Source organism: Euprymna scolopes, chromosome 5, assembly GCF_053919585.1.
Source record: "Euprymna scolopes isolate OS-2025 chromosome 5, ASM5391958v1, whole genome shotgun sequence".
Taxonomy (NCBI): domain Eukaryota; kingdom Metazoa; phylum Mollusca; class Cephalopoda; order Sepiida; family Sepiolidae; genus Euprymna; species Euprymna scolopes.
This window is the reverse complement of record NC_136486.1, coordinates 4860474-4878028: the sequence shown is the minus strand read 5'-3', so window position 1 is coordinate 4878028 and position 17555 is coordinate 4860474.

The window sequence follows — 17555 nt, the reverse complement described above, 5'->3', positions numbered from 1 at the left end:
ACATCATACGAGCTCTATTTCAGTATTAAAGAACTCAACAATGAGAACAGAGATTCTTTAAGGAGCACACACACACACACACACACACACACACACACACACACACACACACACACACACACATATATATATATATATAGAGAGAGAGAGAGAGAGAGGTATTCATTCACGGCTATTTCTTTCGGCTGTTATTCTATCATCTGCTTCCATTATTGCTACATCGAGGACCTATTGTTTTGTTTAAAATGTAAAATAACTGTTTTCGGAATAACAGAATGGAATATGACAGATGTGTCAGCAAAAAATTATGTCTTATCATTGCAACTAGAGAAGAAACTGAAACTGATTGTTCAAGATAATAAGATGTTGTCGTCAGAGGTTTTGATAGCCAACGCCATTTTCTAGTTGTCGTCATGTAATTTCGTTATTCGTTAAGTGTCGCCACGGTTTTATCAGTGTCACAAGCAACCGCAGGACGCCACCAATTGTGGCAGGGAAAGCTTTATTGAATTTGTCTGAATTTGTCCAGAAGAAGTTCTTATACAGAGAGATAAGGTCGATGGCACAAAGGAAAATTTCGATTGCACAACTAACAGAATGAAGATATCAAACAAAACAAAACAAAAAGAAACAAAAACAAGATAAAAACACAAACAAAACAAATCAAAACACAAAACAAAAAATACCTGCAAGAACTTTGGAATATATATTCGTAATCAAATATGTTTACTAAAAGGAATCAGTTGGCATTTGAAAGAGATAATAAAGAAAACAGCAATCCAGGAAAAAACTTATATATATATATATATATATATATATATATATATATATATATATATATACAAACACCCCCCCACATATACATGCATATATATATAATCTGAGGTTATTGTTTTCCAGTAACCAATAAAGTTTAAGGAGGTTAATACAAGAGCGCTCAATACCGAATTAGAGCAGGGTATACTTTTTAATAGTTTTTACATAAGCAATAATGTGTTGCTACACAATCATAAGCATGTTTCGGTCAACTAGTTACCAGTAACTAGAGACCTCTCCAGGCGATACAGCTTATACGAAAGCAAAGCTTGCAATGAAAATATCAGGTCTTGTTCTTCAAAGGTAGTTAATGTCAGGAGGTTGCGTCAAATGTTTTCAAAAATAAGATTTGGTTCTAAATAAGACCCAACAGGGGTGCAGATTTGAGTCTGTGTTGAGATATAGTAATGAATGAGAAAGGATGGAAGGTTAAAAATCGAGAAGACTAGAAAGACTATTCGTATGCGTGTGGGATAGCCGCCCTAAATCCTAAACATATTTTAGTGTATTATTATAGCAGGGGAATGTGAAGTTAACATATCTATGCTAAAAGGGGTGTCAGATTCGGATGTTTGATAGGGACCTACGGGAAGGAGTATGTAAGCGATTAAGGAGGTGTAATTTGTAATGCTTACAATTTATTGATGTTTCTTATTTCTTATTTTGGAATTTATCCTTATCCTTAAATTTGATGATGAGAGCGTTTCATTTAAGCAAAGGAAACGAGGGGAGTTATGTGATTGACAAGTTCTGTTTTATTTCAGGATTTCCTAGTTCACAACAGTTTTTTCCTATTAATTCACTGTAATATGCAAGAACTTGTATTGCCAGTGTATCTTTGCTGGAAAGTATTGCTAGTTTGTAGGACTTGTTAGTTAAAAGGGTCCTCCTTTGCTCTAATGTTTGCTAGGCATATAATAGAGGTTGCCAGGCAGTTCTGTTTGAGAGGACAATTAGATTTATCTATACAGCTACAAGTTTTTATTTTTATTTTTTACTCTGGTTATCATTTAAAATTTTATTGTTATTGTATTTTATCATTCTTTCAAGTTATTGCTGCAACTGTAGTTTAATTTAACAGCGTTTTTCTTAAATACTAGCAGGCCGCTCGACATTGCCAGTTCGTAAAATACGCTTAAATATATTTTGATTAATGCAGATTTCGTATTTATTATTATATTATATTGGACCCAAAAAGAAATGATTCGTGCATCACCACCGAGAATGGAAACCAAACCGTTTAACTTGCGATTTATATTTTCCATTGACGCTAATGCCTGAGCTAAGAAGATATGTTTGCTGCGAGGCTAAAATTTAAAACATAAACCAATAGCTATTACATTACGCATGGATATTCGTTATGACATCGTTCAACCTTCACCTGGCAAATTCAATTTTTTTAATTTTCAAACTTTTGCACAAATTTTCCCCGACTAAACCCCAAATATAAAATTTCGCATGGGTTCAAATACCCTATATATTAAGTTTCATGTCTGTAGACCAAAACTGACAGAGGAGTTTGGTAGGCAAAATTTTTTAAACAAATATATATACGCATATATAAATATATATAGAATAATGTTTTATGCAAATATTGCGCAAGTATAAATCATGTAGAAATACCAGCATGAATATGATTACACGTTAACAAAAGATAATCATACTATAAGAAAACAGCAAAAACTAATAGAGAATTAATAAAAATGAATGTTTAAAAGAATATACAAATTAGCTAGATCTTTTGTAGATGAATGCAATTCCACAAACTATATATAACAAATATGTATTTTCTTTTTAAATAAATATAAAATAAAGTTTTTTATATGAATGTCAATACACACACACACACACGCACAGACACACACACACACACACACACACACCCAAGAAAACAAATTTACAGGAATATAGATTTTGTGGAGGATATTGTGGAATGGGGAAGTGTAGTTTAATGAGATTAAAGAATTCGTTTCTCTATATAGGTTTTAAACATTTGATTGAAAGGAGGGGTAAACCAAATAATGTTCCTTTTACGTTTTTTTTAGAAGTGGATATTTTCTTTGTAGGCTCTATATACTTTAATGTTATTTCAAGAGGAGTGGAGTCTTTCATTATGGTGCGTGATTCCAGACTATTTCTGTGTAGTTCATTACTTATTGTACGCTTGTTTTTTTTAATCCCAGATGCACTTAGATATTCCTGCAGTTCTCAGATAACCTGTGGATTTTGTTGGATCTGGCGTCGTAATATCCTTGCTGATCCTGGAGAAATCTTCTCCAGTGCACCTGTTCGTCTTTGGTTTTCAACGCTGCTTCGAGTCTTAAACCGCGCAAAGAACGAAGCAATTGTACTACAAGGAATATTCAGGTTACTAAATATCTTTCTGTAACCGTTCCCCTCTTTCCAAAAAGAAAAAATCAGTTGTTTTTCTGAAATAGCCAATTCTTTACCTTTAGGCATTATTAGAACTTTCTTGTAAGACTAGCAATTTCAGAATGCTCTGATAGTGGCTAATGGAGTTAACAAGAGTTATTGATAACATTACTCGAACATTCTAGAATATACTGCCCTAAAATATTCGTTAAAATTGATTCGTACGAATATCTTTTTACCCCGTAAAATAAAAATGATGCATTAATTTCTGTTAGAATAAGAATTAAGTTTATGTATCAATTTTATTTCAGTTAAGGGTTTTACATGCATTTTTTCAAGTGTACGAATATTTGTTTCACTCTACTGTATGAGGTCGATGACGTTTATTCGAGTCCTGACTCGGGATAGGTACTAGTTAAGCAACACCGATGAGCTGTGGTACAGTGCAACAGTATGTGGATGACTATATATATATATATATATATATATATATATATATATATATATACAGGGTGATCCAAAAATAACGGTCCCCAACTCTAATTAGGCCCCGTTTCTTAGTGTTTTGTTCGAATGAAATGAAACTTCAGTCATAACTAGTTTATTATATTCAAAACATCAAAACACTAGGGTCTTTAGCCTTTTTTTCTCCGTTCTACAGCATATGGCCTCCATTTAGCTTTTTTTTTTTGGGTCACCCTATATATATATATATATATATATATATATATATATATATATATATATATATATATATAGATAGATAGATAGATACAGGGAGAGAGAGAGAGAAGAGAGAGAAGAGAGAAAGAGAAAGTGTATGATTAAGGGTAATAAAGTGAAGACAAACGAGAGAAATACTACATATTCGTATTCGTAGATATTTCGGCGAACGACATATCAACACTTTTTTGTTATTTCATGTCAATACATACTTTATTCTAATTCATTGAAAAATAATGCATGTTCATAACTTTAAAACGATATTCTATATAATGACCATAATCTATTATATAAAATAATGCAAGTATGCCACTTAACTCCACGTATATAACGTGTGTGCGTGTCTGAGAGAGAGAGAGAGAGAGAGAGAGAGAGAGAGAGAGAGAGAGAGAGAGAGAAAGAGAGTACGATAGAAAAGGAGAGAAAGTATGTATTTTAGTTTATATACATTTATTCCAGCTGGTTAGTCACAAGGTCAGGTGTAGATTTTATGAAAGTGTTTCTATAAACTTAATTCAAACTTAGAACACCCATGTTAGCAGGTTTAAAAGTGTAAATTAGCTATGTATGTATGTATCTATTTATCTATCTATCTATCTATCTATCTATCTATCTATCTAACTATATGTATATATATATATATATATATATATATATATAATCTTCTATAATATAAAGCTGAACGCACGCGCGTGTGTGTTTGTGTGTGTCTGGTCACGAACAGGCTCCTATATGGTTGACTATTTTAAAAAACTGATTACATATAATGATAGAAGATGTATCGAGACACAGGAATGGGTATGTTTGATCTGGCAGAACGGTGGTTCATAAAAATTGTGGGGTCTGTGTTCGCGCACTGGCCCACAAAGTATGGAAATAAAAAAATGAAAAAAAAAAAAACGTTTACAAGGGTTTTTGATACAGATGTACATAATAATACTTTGATAAGTATGTTTCAACTTAAATAGGGATGGTATAATAAAATTGTGGTGTCTGCGTTCGCGCATGTACTCCATGAAAATATGGCACAAATTTAACAAAGACTTTTCATATCTATCTGCGTAAGTATACTTTGATAATTATGTTTCAGTTTGAAGAAATATGGTATAATAAAATTATGGGGTGTTCGTTCGCGTCAATAGAATGTAAATATGCCACAAAGTTTAACAAGGGTTTTTAAAATGGGGTAAGGGTCCACAATAACACCTTAACTTTAATCTTAATTCACGTTAGCTTTTATTTATGTTTTTGAGTTGAATCATATTGTGCCGAATAAATTCACGTTCTTATTAAAGTGAAAGAAAAAACGTAGGAACTTTAGACAATTCTCGACACAAATTTTGCATAACTTTGTTTTTTTCCTTGTTCACTTGCACGTGGCACTCTTTCGAAAATAGATAAATAGATAAATAATACAAAATAAGAACATTACTTGTTATCGTATCAAAAGAAGGAAAAATCCTGCTCACGTGATTATGTGTTTTTTTAAAAACATTTACATAACCTTTTTATTTTTATTTATATATCTGTTTAAGCTTTTTTGTCAGTGTACTAGAAGGAAATCAGTTGATTACAACCCTTTCTGTGTGTTCTTTACATTACAATAATACAACCCTGAATCCGACGGCGCAATACTACACCGTTCAATACTGTAAAACTAAAACGAAGCTGTTCTGCTTTAAAAAGGTGCCATTTTCTTCTTACTCATATTTTTATCGATTCATTGTTTTAAAAAACTAAAGTAATTACGTGTTTACTTTTTTAATATCCCATTTTGCTGTTTGGATTATTTTACTAAAGTAAGTAAAGCTTCATTTTTTTTTCAAAACCGTTTTTGTTTCCTTGTTTTTCGATACTTCGTCGATATTATTTAGTAAGAGTGTTTAGCAGAAAAACCAACAAACGACTACCCGAAAAATAAATACACAAGAAATAAATGTTACCATAGTCAATAAAAGTTCAGTTCTTTTTTTTGTTTTGAAATAGTTTTTAATGCTCTTTACTTGAAATAATTTCAGCGAATCGAAATTAAAACCAAATTTGGGGCGAAACTACTTAAATGAATTTTTATATAAACTACACATGCCATAATCGAATATTACGGAAAACATTAAAATATGTTTATAAATATTTCTTACGTTGACGGAACTCTCTTAAATTGTTACTACAGAATGCTCAGGTGCCCCTCCTTCATATTGAAAATGGGGCTCTCCATTTCAAAGTCGCTGCCATTTTAATTTTTTTAAAACCGATTCGTGAATTAAAAAATTTTTTTTTTTACAAACTACTTAAAAATAGAAACCAATAAACTTTTCTACCATAAAAGTAAATTTTATTGACTATGGTAACATTTATTTCTTGTATATTTATATTATTATATATATCACATTTTCTCTTTGTAAGGAAACATCATTTTGTTAATCACTCTTGGCTACGAATGGAAACAAAGTTGATATATAAAAATATATTTCATATTTTGCTTAGGGTAAAATTTTTGAGTATCAAAACCTATCTCTTTACAACCCCCTCCTTTTCATAACCTATCATATTTTCATGAAGCACAGTCCATTTTCTGTTTTTGAACCCAGTCAACGACGGGTACTTCTGCTAGTATATATATATATATATATATATATATATATATATATATATATATATATAAATATTGAGAAGTGATGTCCGAATTCCCATTAGCGTATAAAGCGATGCTCTTTGTGGAAACAAATCGAAGGTATTTCAGACGATGTCAAAACATCGTTAATTCACCACTCGCGCAGCTGCCGCCAATTAGCGTAATGGTTAGAATCCTTGACTGTCTTACAATCGGTCGGGTTTACATCATGGCTTGAGGTCTAGCCGCACTGATGAGCAGTGATATTGCTAAAATAGTTCAATATTAAGAATTTTTTATTGTTTAGAGAAATAAATTGGTCACTAATGTATTTACAAAAATTCGCTTCAATAAATTATAAGTAAAATATAAACAAAATATAACTAGATCGACCTTGAGCAGTTAGGTACGTGACCAGAGGTCACACATTAGTGAAATGAGTGATTAGTGAAACGAGTGCCGTTACGTCATCCTTTTGAGGATGACGTAACGAAAGTAACAGGTAAAAAAAGATTAGAGCTGAGAGATGCGTTTCTGTGGAAACATATCTGTTTTCCCAAATCTTGTGTCTATATAACCCAGTGCTGTGCATACCGGCTTCGAGTTGTTTTGATAATTTTCGACAAAACAAATTGAAAATGGAAACGGGTCTGGTGAGGCATGACTGGCTGGGTATCAGCTTTGGGTAATAAATTTCTCCAACACAAACGTATGGGAATAATGATAGTGAAGTCATTGGTTGGCAAATCACTCAGATTTAGTATTAAGGAGAAAGTAATATATATATATATATATATATATATATATATATATATATATATATATATATATATATATATATACTGACGATACGTAATAACTTTAGAAGTAAAATGAATTAAAGGTACCAAATTTAGTATCTAAGACAATGTATGTGGGATATTACTAGTTTTGATATTCTGAAGCATTCCGAAGGGGAATAGTGCGAAAAATTGCACACCTCATTATCGGGAGTGATAAGGGTCTAGTCGAGCGCTTACGGTCGGGCGCAAATGAGGTCGATCCACGCCTCAATAAAGGGGTTAGTTTAGGGAGGTATTACGTTTCTCCGCCGTCTAATTTGGATTCAGAGCTTGGAAGTTCGAGTGAATCGGTAAATAGAATTATGATGTTAGCAGGTTGGAAATTTGAATGCTGACAACTGAGACTTAAGTAGGTAGTTGTTTTTTTTTCTGTTTTGGTCGCCCACGTGTAAAGTATGTATGGTTATTAAAGGATCATTAAAAGGGGCATGAGATTTACACCTGCAAAAAAGGGGTCAGAAATCTGTCGAACGAGATGTCGTCGAGTTTTTTTTTTTTTAGATAAGGCGGGAGGCGCCTGGATTTTGGAAATAGCAGGGAATAGTTTACGGACAGCTGTTAACAAACATGAGGTTAGTAGTGTCATGGGCTGTGGAGAAGTCCGACCGAATAAACCGAATAAAACGGGAGTCATAAAAAATATATGTCTGCGCCGTACATTTGAAAAAAAAGGATGAATATAATGAACAAATATTATCTGACGTTTTCTTGGCATTCAGCTGAAAAATCTAGTCTTAGAATACGGAGATTGAAAATGTATCCATAGGTGTACATTTTGGAAAAAAAGGAAGGGAAGAGTGTTAGATAACAGCAGAGTTAAAACTATTATCTATCTATCTATCTATCTATCTATCTATCTATCTATCTATCTATCTATCTATCTAGTGATAAATGGACAACATCGATCTTGCTAAAGTAGTTTATATTAAGAATTATTTATTGTTTAGAGAAATGATCACTGAAATGGTCACTGAAATGTTTACAAAAATTAGTTCAAATAAAACATAAACAAAATATAACTAAATCGATTTGATCAGTTGGGTAAGTGACCAGAGGTCTCACATTAATGAAACGTGTACTTTTGAGGATGACGTAGCGGAACTGACAAGTCAAAAAGATTAGAGCTGGGAGTTTGGGGATTTGTCACCAAGGTGTGCAGACGTGCCCCAGAAGCCGAAAAGCAAGGCTAGACGAAACAAGCATGCGTAGATGTAAGGCAGACTGAAGTGAAAACAGTGAGACATCGGAAATAAATTTATATTTATAAAATATAAAGTCGCTATTCTGTGGCTCACAAAGAAGAAAAGTCAGGTATATCTCAATCGTTTTATTGTGTTTGTATGGTGGACATTTATCATAGCACCCAGCAGCAGTTGAAGACAAGGGACCTCTGAAAAGTAAGGTATGAAGCTTCTTCTTCTTCTTCTTCTTCTTCTTCTTCTTCTTCTTCTTCTTCTTCTTCTTCTCCCCGCTATGTAATATTTTTGGCTCATGCCACTAACTACTTAGCCACCATCATTATATATATATATATATATATATATATATATATATATATATATATATATATATACAGGCGACAAAAAGAAAGTTCGCACTTGTCATTTTTTCAAAATCTGCAAATTTAAGCTAAATTTAATGTAACTGTTTAAAGAACCTATAACTCATTTGATTGACCTTTTATTCCTCTATAATTTTACCTGTTCATATTTGAATTTTATTGAAATAGTCTAGTGTTCACGTCAATTTAAAAAACAAACAACTTCAAATTGAAGAGACAAAAAGAAAGTCCGCACAATAGAAAATTGTTATGTAACTTAAGGACATTAATGCAACACAAATACAACAGAAACAAAATGAACTATCAAATATTGAGTAGCATAACCCTTCTGCAATTTGACAGCCTGCAATGTTTTGATAATTCCTTTAATTAGACTGCTGCAATACTTCGAGAAAAGGGAATTCTACTTTTCTTTAATTTTTGTCACAAGTTCTTCCAAATTTGAAATTTTATCATTGCGTAGCTGTTGCTTGATGTAATGCCATACGTTTTCGATAGGAATGAGGTCAAGAGATTGTGCAGGCCAATCCAAACACAGAATATCATGTCAGGAACTTCTTGACATTGCCAGCTGTGTGAATGGGAGCATTAGCCTACATGAAAATGGGATTATCATCAAAATTCCGACCAGACTAGGGTAGAAAATGCTTAGTCAACATATTAATGTACTTAGTCAAATTAATTCGACCTTCCAAGCCCTGGACCACTGGTACTAATAATGCCCCACACCAAAACTGAACTTCCACCACCTTGTTGAAACTGAGCACCTAGCATAAAATTCTTCGTCTTTCATCCGACGGACGAACTTCCTACCATCACTGCCTAGCACTTTTGACCAATATGAAGAGTCATGATCTTCATTGCACCTGACGAAGTCCTGACGGCGCATTCTGTTCTTTACATAAATCATTGGCTTGCGTCTTGCAACATATCCTCGCAAATTAAATTTCTTTTATCTGTTTTTGACAGTAGAAAGAGAACACTTTTTTACAAGATTACACTGTTGTTGGATTTCGGGAACCGTTTAAAATCTGTTTCTTAGGCTGCGGACCTTGATAGCATTATCTTCCATGTTAGAAGTAACTCTGGTAGGACCAGATTTAGGCCATCACGAACACTGTCGGTGTTTTGGTGCTTTTGCACAGTCTTTCGTACCGTTTTCTCATCACATTTCAATCTGCGGCCGATTTCTCGATTGGATAAACCAGAAAGGTGGAGATTAATGAGCTCTTGACGATCATTAAGAAAAAGTCGTGGCATATGGACTAAATATTACGTTGTATAACCTGGAACAACAACAATCATGATTAGAGATGCTTTGTGTCCTGTTGGTAGATATTTTAAACTGATTTAGGGGCGATAATTTAAGCTGGTTTTAAGCGAATTTGTTGCTTCGGACTTTCTTTTTACCTCCTCACTTTGAAATTATTTTTTTTAATTGATGTGAACACTAAAATATTTCAATTAAAAATCAAATATAAACAAGTAAAATTATAGAGGAATAAAAGGCGAATTAAATGAGGTATAGGTTGTTTAAACAATTACATTCAATTTAGCTTACATTTGCAGTTTTTTTTTTTAAAATAAAATTACAAGTGCGGACCTTCTTTTTGCCGGCACTCTATGTATTACTTGGGATCAACATTTATCAAGGCTCGGTGACCACTCGAATATAAGGATTAATGGATGTAAGGCGGTGATATAGTCATCACATGGTGTAAATTGTGTAGAATTTTATTATTTAGGACAGCTCAACAAGAACTGTTTACATTAGGTTTGAAGATTACCATGTTGTATTTAACCGGGAAGCATGCCAGCGGAACAGTGTTCTAAAGGTGGGTAGTTCTGGGGAAGAAGCCTTGTTCATGGAATCTATGTTTACATTTTGAAACAGATAGAGAGTGGGAAAAATCATATGTAGTGGTTGTAGCTAGTTGAGTGTGTTTGTGAAAGTTTGGCAATGGGGACCATAGATTGGAGTTCAGTCGAGCACGTTCCACAAAAATAGCGATAGAATAAAGACAGGCTGGCGACGTTCCTTCTGTTGGCAAGAGGTTGCAAGGTAGTGTAATTGCTATTCAGTGATTTATCTATTCTTATACTAAATCTGAGTCAATCAACGTTTTTTCTTCGACACTTTACAAACACGATGTTAAACCAGACATCAATTCTAGATTTAATAACTGCTTTAGTTTAATTAACTTTAAATTCACTGAAAACGAATAGCATTCAATGTATTTCTCTCACCTCCTCTCACTATATGTTGACTTGACCAATCTCTGATATTTCTTCATGCCTCAAAAATTCAAAGAAAGAGTGTCTCTCTTTATTAGCTTCGTCATCTAATTAACTTAATTTAATTGTTTGTTTTCCAGAAGTCTGCAAAATTTTAATCGTTTGTTTTCCAGGAGCGTCTGGATACATGAATGATTATATATACCTATTTTACCTGATTAAGTGTCAGTCTCTTCATGGTAAATTAGAAAACCAAGATGAATTCCAAATAACCGATAGTTGTCAAATCTGCAATTAAATAAAAATAGAATTGTCAGTTTAAAGTTCGCCGCCTTAAAAAAAAACACTCAGTATATATATAATATACATCAATAATTTAATATATATCTTAATACATAAAGTAAAGCCAGTCCCCAATATTTGTCCTTGATAGCTTTCTTAACAATCTATACATCAAATGTGGACCGATAAAATTGTCACCCTAGAAAAAGATCGGTTTTCTTTTTATGTTGCAGACCATCTACTAGTTGGCCAGTTAAGTGTAAATCCCAAAAGCGATAGGAGCCTTCTATCATGTATGAAAGTAACACAATGTTCAACGAGGGAGAACGGAGATGCGCCGCAACTCATGCTCTCTACCGATCCAAGTTATGACAACAGGACCATTGCCAGCACCCTCAAAATGAATCACTGGAATGCCACGAATAATAGGGATGTGCCCAAGGTGATGAAAACAAAGTTTCCGGACACAGTTATGATCTTTGGTGCGGTTTCAAGTGAGGGCCACATCATGCCACCTCACATCAACCAAGTTAATGCTAAACTGCTGTTGATTATTGAAAGAGGTGGAGACCACTGTAAACATGGGGAGTCTTGTTGTCACTCAGATACCAAAGAAAACCGGTTTTCATCAAACGGAAATGGAATCATGTATTTTCTAGGGCGACAATTCTATCGTTTCACTTTTTATACAATTTCGTACGCATTTAACAAAAAGTGCACCCAGAAATTATATAGACGTTACAAAGTATTGGACAACTGTTATCCGACTATATAACACTAATAGTCGTCGCCAGCAAGAAATCGATGGTAAGCATCTGTTGCAATGACGCAAAATAACTTGCAATTGTCTCGACAGAAATGGAGAGATTTATTGTAACTTAGACTATAGTGAACACCATCGGTTATTGATAGCAAGCAATCAGCAATAATAGCCAACGTGCAAATTTCTAGAGAGTAAATAGTAATATAGAAATATTGTATGTTTATTTCTTAAAAAAAAAGAAGAAAAGAAAATTATAAGACACGCCTTCCGTCTTTGTGATTGGTTGGTTCGAAATATCTGCTGTTACAACACGGATATATTAAAGGTTAAGTTTTGTTTGTTTCCCAAGGAGAAGTTTGTCTCTAGTTGCGAAGGCCGGAATCTCTGGAGAGCCCTTTTCGTTCTGAAAAAAAAAGCTTTCGTAAAAAATAAATTATATGTGAGTTGAATTTTTTGCAGCTGCAAATTGAATTTTTGAAATTGTTGTTAATAATTGGATTTGAGAATTTAAGCTTCACTTATCGTTTTTTCATCCAATGGAGTTACCAGTGGGACAGGAATATAGCTTCCAACGTTGCATTTCGGCACCGAATGAAGAACGCAGAAAACCAACTTCATCTCCACTTAATTCAAGTCGCCAGCGTAATGGAATATGCTTTTGGTGTCGGTGAAAAAATAAACTATTCGTTTGTTGACCAAAGAAATTTAAGACATTTTCAACAAAGACAAATTCTTCAAACATCTTTTGCATTCGATGAAATATTTTTTTTATTTCTGTCTGTATTTTGTAAATAGATACCGTGAAAATTCCGGTCAAACAAGATAACAACCGACACGTTTAAATGCCAAATATTCATACAAGACTTAACACCCACACTCACATGATAGTGTCAAACAGAGCTGCGTACTTGCAATAAAGCGCCCCAGCATAATGTTCTTGGCGATGTTAGTAGACGCATTCAACGGAAAATACTTCAGAATAAGCATCGACCACCAGACAGATAGCAAATTGTTCAACTTAAAACGGCTTAGTGCTGTAACAAGAATTAAGACCACCACTATACGAAACTTTTAATTTGCTGATGACTGTGCTGTGACAATGACAACACAGAGCTAAACATGCAATATATTGTTGATCGTTTTTCTAAGGAATCGGACAATTTCGGTCTGACTATTAATTTAAAGAAGACCGAAGTAATGTACCAGCCTGCGCTTGGAAAAAGTACGTTGAGCCTCAGATCTTAATTCATGGAACCAACCTGTGGACAATTTCACTTATCTTTACAGTATTCTGTCAAAGGCAGTACGCATAGACGACGAAGTTGATTGCAGGATAGCCAAGGCCAGTGCTGCCTTTGGACGTATCAGAACTACTGTGTGGGAGTGTACAGGAATTGGGCTGCAAACCAAATTCCAACTATACCGGTTCTTACCATCTTCATATGTGCTTGTGAAATTTGGATTGCGAGACATGCCAAGAAATTGGACCATTTCCATATGACTTGCCTTCGTAGATTGTTAAAAATCAAGTGGCAAGACAAGATACCAGACACGGAGGTTCTCGCCCGGTCAAACCTTCCTTCTGGACACACCATGTTACAGCAGTGCCAGGTTCTTTGGGAGGGTCATATATGCTGCATGCCTGATTCAAGGCTCCCCCAAACAGCTTCTGTTCGGTAAACCGTCCAAAGAAAAAAAGAAAAAAAAAAGAGGATAGCGGAAACGGTTCGAGGACAATCTGAAGGTTTCTCTCGAATAAATTGGTTTGTCGGTTTGTATTCTAGCTCATGGGAAAAACTAACCCAACACAAATGTTCCAGGAATTCCACAAAGGGGCTACAATTACTGACTTCACACGCAATGAAGAACACAAGAGAAAACATGACATTAGAAACGAAAGCAATCAACATCGCTGATACAGAATTATCCCACATGTGTTCAACATGTGGGATAATTCTGAAGTATTTCCCACATGTGTTGAACATGTGGGAAATACTCCAGAGCTCGAATCAGTCTCGCAAAGTATCTTCACACCACAGAACAATTGCAGGATAACGGTCATCTTCGCAAGCAATAGACATCATTCCAAAGACAAAGAAATGAGGACACGATTGCTAACAAAGATACAACAGAATAAAAATATTACTTTATAAAATTTAATAGAAAAATAACAATAAATTCTAAACTTGAGAGTGAGAAACGCAAAAATCAAAGAACGTGATACATTCGGTTGGTGCAAAAACAATGTCGTTTTTTTACATTCAACTTCATATAAAAAAACGACATTATTTTTGCACCAACACAATAGCAAATATTCATGTGATAAAGAACAAGACACAAGGTAAAAAAAAACAACAATTATTTTAAAATTAATCAATACTACGGATGTGAGGAATTACATTTCTATCAAGACTGTCTATTTAAAAACAAAATTGTGGATTCCAAGGACACGAATTTTTCCACTGTAAGCTCAAAACAAAAAAATAACGTGAAAGGATGTAAAAATCAAATAAAAATTAAAAACGTCGTACGGTGAACGGCATGAACAGATAATAATTGAGAAAATTTACATTAAAGTATTTCGGAACTATTCCAATACTTTTTCACAATTTTGACACAATTACCGATTGCGTTCTTAAATAACCTCAAAATATTATCTATATTCTAATATACAAGATTGGTGAAAGTGCATATTACAAACTCGATTTATGTGAATGTTCGATCGGGTTTGCCCGGAACCTGACGTAAACCACCGAAATATGCCGAGCGCTTCCGAGCAAATCTTAAAACCACAAGGAAACAGAAAATAACATTCATAGGATACAAATTACAATTAAAAATTTAAAAAGCAATACATTTATAACAACAACCTAATGAAAAACAATAAAATTGAATGCAACGTAAGTTTTAGGAATAAATATTGTTTAAATTTTTTCGTGTGAATAAGTAGAAATATTTTTTTACGTGATTAAAAACTAATTTTTTGTGGGTGTGGTTAATTCCTTCAGTCGTTAACGATAGGTTCCGAACCCATCTCACATTCTCTTCTTAAGATTGTTTTTTTGGCTATGTCCTGCATCTCATTTCAAAGGCCATCTGTTTATAGTACTTCACGACTTGCTCCGGCGTCTGAAGTAACTTGTCCAGCATAGTTAGATTGATTGCCGTGTGCTGCTCCATGATTTAAAAATAATCAACTTCCTCTTTTCCTCCAATTTATCAAAAGCCGTCTGCTCGGCCTTTTATAGGCTAATCACGTTTTTCTCGCATTTTGATTGGCTAATTAACTTGACCAGCACTCAGAATATTCCAGCGATTTGCGTAAGTTTCTAGTCCAGCTCTACCGGATATTTATGAGAATCCAGTTCACTCTGTCCATAAAAATAGGTAATCAAATAATTTCTTTTTAAAATCTCCAGGATATTATACAATAGGACTGTTTACTGTATAATTACTCTGAAGAAAAGATAAAAACAAACATCTATATTTATCCACTTCTCTCTGAGAGTTGTTGTAAATTTCTTTAAAATGTTTGTGAAATTTACTAAAATTTTATTTGTTCTATTAAGTGTGAACTTAAATATATAAATCTTGCAATGGTAAGCCACTAACTTATTGAAAAAAAAATGCAATGTAGTTCTTTGCGTGAACTGCTTTGCTTCTTATGCATAAATTTTATCTTGAATGGATAGTCTTTTGATTTCTCAAACATGTACTCGGCGTCCTATTTATAGGAGAGCCACTATTTCGCTTTCTAAATAAGATATAATAATGGTTCCTTTTCATTTGTGTAGCAACAAAATAGATATCCTAGGATTAGTATTGGTTAATAACTTATTTTTAATTGATGTATTTCAAGTTTCTCACAGGAGAGACGTTGCTCATCTATCTTTACTTTTACATTATTTTCATGAAAGCTGCTCGACTGAGTCCCAATCTCTTGTACTTCTTTGTAATACATGCAGAGCCAGAAATCATTTTCCTATCATAATGAAAGAAAAATCTTTTCTGCAATCGTGTGCATAGCATCAGGTGGAGTTTCCACAGAGATTCTTCGCAAGGGAATCTTATCCGTTGAACACATTACTACGGGAAGACTTCTCTACAGATTACAATGTGGTCGTCTGCAAATCTATTGTAAACAGATTCCTGCATTGAACTGCCCTCACAAGTATTCGAACTTGGTCCCTTTCATCACTCATTCTCGGTTCTTTCATAAGATTCTTCATCCCTGTTGTAGCCTCGCAGGCCAGTAATAATAAGGAAAAACAGTTTATTAGCAAAAATATGTTACAAAAGTACACTTCATGATTCTGAGGCCATAACTGTCACGAATCGCGGTATTTACTTCTTTCACATTGTAGGAAGATGTGACACAATGAATGAATAGAGTCAAGTTATGGCTTCTAAAGGAGTAGTAATCTGGCATATTAAAAATTACCTGGACAGTCCTTTAGCATTCCCCGGGTAGGGCGCTTCGGTAGAAATAAGTCGGAATCTCGAATGACATAAGCCCACGAGCACAACACAAATCTTCAGATGATTAGCGGGAACCTCTACATCGTTGTTTAGTTGTAACTAGGGCTAGGACAACAGCATATTCTTTTCATTGTTTTGACTCTCGAATGTGTATCCGTTAATATCTTATATGCTTTTATATAGAGTGATGTGGTTCTCGGTTGATGAACTCTGTCTCACTGTGTCGGATATATACTCGAGAGTCAAAAGAATGAAAAGAATATGCTGTTGTCATAGGCCTAATTGTAAGTATATTTGTAGTAACGGGGTAAGTCCATTATTCCTGAAATGGGTAGATAAGCTTACTACATAACAATCTCTCAACTGGAAATTATTTAATGTTAGAAACCCTTGTTCTTGAGTGGCATTTAGCCTTGATAAGTAGCAATTAGTTAGTAAAAAACAGAGAAGAAGAAAATAACCTCTACAATAGACACAATTTAAATTTTCATATCAACTTAGCATAAAACATGAAAAAATAAAAAAGTCTAAAATGATATTAAAAAAATAATAAAATAACGATTTAATCTCCTTGTAAACTCACTGTAAAAAGTGAATATTCAAAGTTATTATTTGGATTATTTCGGACTATTATTCTTATATTAAGTCGCAATTTTATTTTGAATATTGCCCGCCAAAATCCCTGGCGTAGTGGATTTTTTTATAATTCGAATATAATTTGCATTCTTCTGAAGATTAAAGGTTCAATTCTCAGTGCGGGCGAGGCAACACTCAAAATACAATTCCGAATTATTTAGGGACTTCTATCCAGTCATGGATGACGGAACAAGGGCTAACTCCCCCCCCCCCCCGTGAAGTAAAGGGCATGTT